The sequence below is a fragment of the Gymnoscopelus braueri genome (genome assembly GCF_963280865.1).
Source record: "Gymnoscopelus braueri genome assembly, chromosome: 20".
NCBI lineage: Eukaryota > Metazoa > Chordata > Actinopteri > Myctophiformes > Myctophidae > Gymnoscopelus > Gymnoscopelus braueri.
In genome coordinates this window covers 5866974-5871316 of record NC_137622.1, presented here as the reverse complement: position 1 = coordinate 5871316, position 4343 = coordinate 5866974, and positions in this window count along the sequence as shown.

Genomic DNA, 4343 nt, shown 5'->3' with positions numbered 1-4343 from the left:
TTTCGTTTTTATTTCGCTTTCGTCAGTGAAAAAAGGTAGTCAACGAACATTTTTCGTCATAGTTTTAGTCGACGAAATCAACACTGCAACTGACTGATACAGCACAACTGATTCTCTGTACTTGAATACAGAGAAGCCATCGCATTTTGAGCCAAGGGTGTGAAGAATAAAGTTAAGTCTTTCTGGAATTATTATTCTCTTAATTAGCTACAGATTCTTTTGTTTATTTAAAAAGACTAGCCATTGAAAATGCAAGTGTTTATGTAGAACACCCGCGGACACCCGCGAGTTGACCCGCGGGCGAGGCGGGTCAACTCAAGAAAAAAAAAAAACGCGGTACCTTCTCTCTCTCTCCTATTCTGTCTGTCACTCCCTCTCTCCTCCTCTCATGTCTCTCTCCTCCTGGAATCATCTGATCTTTAGCTCAATGCGTTGCTTATTTTATCAATTAAGCACAGCTGCATCTAATGATATCCCTGCTGTATGTCAACGTTATCTTTGAATGTGCCATGTAATGTTGTAGTAGGACATCACTGTAGGCCATCTATCTATCCTTTAATGTTCTCTGATACACAATTACAAAGGACAGGAAAAATGATGAATTGTCTATAATTAATTCCCCCTGAGCTAAATCGAACTTGTAGGCATTATTACTAGCCTTACTACTTATTTTATTTACTCCACAGCGCCCTCTACAGATCTGGTCAATATAAATTACCATTGACCAGATCTGTAGAGGGCGCAATAATATCCGTCTGGCGGACATTTTATTTTCTGCCCAAAAAGTTTATTTTACAGAGAAGGTGGGATGCTGAGAGGCTTCCCACCTCCGAGAATAGACTTTCAACAACACAAAATAGCCTTTAATTTGGTGAGTAGCGAAGTGGTTTTGTTTATTTTGACTACAGTTGGAGCCCTCGCAGGGCAGTGGAATTCCTTGTCAAAGAGCAGAGCCGAGCGCCTGGCAGGGCATTAGAGAGAACTCTCTAACACTCTGGACCAGGGGTAGCATATTACCTGGTGCTGAATATGGTTCCGTTTCTCTGTCTCTTCAAATAGCTATGTTTGAAATCCAACAGGTTGAGAAGTTAACATTAATATTGTGCTGTTACTGAAGTCTCCTAGTGGTGCATGTCGGCACCCCACGGCTGCTTAATGAGGTGGAGACGCCCCGCGTCCCACATTAGAATGAAGTACTTGCAAACCTAATTAATGAAGGTCTTCCAGCCAATGTAAACACAGCCTAAGAGATGTCAAATGCTGCCATGTTGCTCATCTAAGGCATGCTGACCAAGCCGTGAGCCCTACAGAATGCTCTTATGGGGCAATTAAATTAATGCTGGCAGGGGATGTCAATTAACATCCAAAATGTTTCGGCAGTGGTGGTAAAAGAACATTGTTTTAGTACTTTATGTAAAAGTACTAAGACGTATCAATACTGCTATGTAGAAAGAAAAAAAAAAGTTTAAAAAAAAGTACAAGAGTATTGGCATCAAAATGTACTTAAAGTACCAAAGTATAAGTACCGTAATTTTCGCACTATAAGCCGCACCTGACTATAAGCCGCAGCAGCTAAATTGAATGTTTGGAACATATATAAGCCGCACTGGACTATAAGCCGCGGGTGTAAAATCCATAGATTTAGGAGGTCCCCTAGTGGCCGTTAGCTGTAAAAATCCATAGATAAGCCGCACCGTTATATAAGCCGCAGGGTCGAAAAATTGGAAAAAAGTCGCGGCTTATAGTCCGAAATTTACGGTACTCATTATGCAGAATGTCCCATTTCAAGTTTTCAAACATCTTTTGAAAATAGCAGATCTACAAGCTTGTAGATCGGCTATTTTCAAATAAAAAATATTTTTTTTTTTTTTTCTGCATGGGGTTATGATCGAATATGTGTCTTTTGGATGATGCACAATGGAAAAGACTATAAAATGTTTTAATTGAAAGCCGTACTTTTTTTTAACACATTTGCTTGTCATTAGCAGAACTGTGCAAAAGAATAGTGGCTTTCTTTCTTTATTTCCCCCCAGATCTTTTTTGAAGTCCCTCACACATCCTCCTGGGAGACAATCTAACATGTCCTTCCGCTTGAAAGCTGCTTCTTCTCCTAAATCGGCCCCAAATCCTTATTAAACAGCCAGCATTGACAGAAGGAAATGAGATGGATATCCTTTTAGCCTTGTGGTATAGTGAAAAAAAGAAGAAAACATCAGGGTGGTCTTAAAAACTCATCTCTGATTTCCCCACATGGAATTTTCTCCCTCGCTTGGGCTGTCATCTGACAGGGGGCGGCCGGCACGGAGCGATTGACAGGCAATTACTGTATTTAATATCTATTGGCAGGCGGAGCAGAGTCATTGTTTAGGCTTGTGCACGGCGAATCCCGGGCTGGATCAACTGTGACAGGCCCTTTTTCATCCTGGTTTCATCCGCATCAATTTGTTATATCCCCCCCCCCCCCCCCGCGCAGCCGTGCCAGGAAGCCGGGCGCCATCACATTCCAGATGAAAATGAAGACGCATGAATCTCTCAAAGCCCTCTGCATGTGTGTATGTGTATGTGTGTGTGTGTGTGTGTGTGTGCGCGTGTGTGTGCGTGCCTGCCTACAGTGGTGGAAAAAGTACTCAAATGTTTTACTTAAGTAAAACTATCAATACTGAAATGTAGACATAGTAAAAGTCTGGAATTCAAAATTTACTTGAGTAAAAGTACAAATGTATTGGTATCAAAATGTACTTAAATTGTGAGCTTGTAGATTAGTTAGACTAAAGTTTTCTAATAATTGTAGTGGAGCAAAAGTAAAATGTTTGCCTCTGAGATGTAGTGGATCGAGTAGAAGTAAAAGTATTGGAAATTGGACATACTCAAGTAAAGTACAAATACCTCAAAATGTTACTTAAGTACAGTACTTGAGTACTTGTACTTAGTTACTTTCCACTGCCTGCCTGACTGTATGCCTGCCTGAGTGCGTGCGTGTGTGTGCGTTTTCTACGGGGATTCAAATCTCATTTGGAGAGCCGTGTACACATGATGAAACCCTCAGAAGGTGGTGGCACCTGAAAGCCAGCGTTGGCCTAATTATCGGTGGTCACAGCGAGCTCTTGTCTCGTAGCTTCATCTTTCAGCCTCTTTGTTGTTTGTGGGTGTCAGCGCTTTGGTTTGAAGATGGCAGTGAAAACATGCAGAACACAAATCAGGCGTGCCCGCCGTGGTGCACGTTCAACAAAGAGTGTTTGGCGTGTTCGGCGTGTGCGCCAGTGGCCAAATCCAACCACTGATGGAGTTTTAATGTTTGCTGTATAATTAGTTTAAACCAAGTAGAAATGTGCTGTTTTGCCTAAGGTGGCTAGTTAATGTGAACTGAATTATATTTCAGCCCAAATTACCCACCGCTGCTATCTGATCTAGAGCGGGAAGATTTACATAATGTTCCCTTTTTAAATGTATATTAATGAATAGGGGAGGACCGGAGAGGAAAGTGCATTAGCATGCCTCAAACGACACACACACACACACACACACACACACACACACACACACACACACACACACACACACACACACACACACACACACACACACACACACACACACACACACACACACACACACACACACACACACTCAACTCCCTATACTCATCATGTATTTACTCTGTTATTTCGTTTTTCTAGGCTATGGAGAGTAATGCATGTAAATATAGGCTGCAGTCTCTCTTCAGCTGGCGAGGTCAAAGACAAGCTGACAGGGACAATAATTGAATTCCAAACGTCTCTAATTCAAAGCAGTTTTGCCTCATTTGCCAGAAATAAATATCTAAAATTGTTGACCTATAATATGGATGAGAGATTAACGCCATTAAAGTTGCTGTAAATGCTTTAAAATCAACATCTACTGTTCAGCCAAATGGTAATAGATGGACTGACTGACTGCTGACTATGAGATTCAATTCAAAGAGGCCTCACAGGTAGTTTGTGGTACTATCTGTGTAGGCCCTATAAAGAGAAGGTGCATTCGCCATCTGTTTTGAATAAGAGGTGTCATGTTTTGCAATTAATTAAACTTACATAAACTATTTATGTTATTAAGGCTTTGTGAGTTCCATTTAAAATAAAGTTTGACCATGACAGAGGCGCGCCGACTCAGCAGACCTTGAGGCCGAGGAGTCGCGCCCGAGCGCCTCAAGGCGCGAGTGCCCGCGACGACCGGCCGATGGTCTGCTAGTCGACTCAGCGCCGTCCGAGTTATGTACCGATAAGCACAGAATCGTAAATAATATTGGTGGGGACTGTGTTTGCCCCACTGACTGTGTAATTAAACTTACATAGACTATTTCTGTT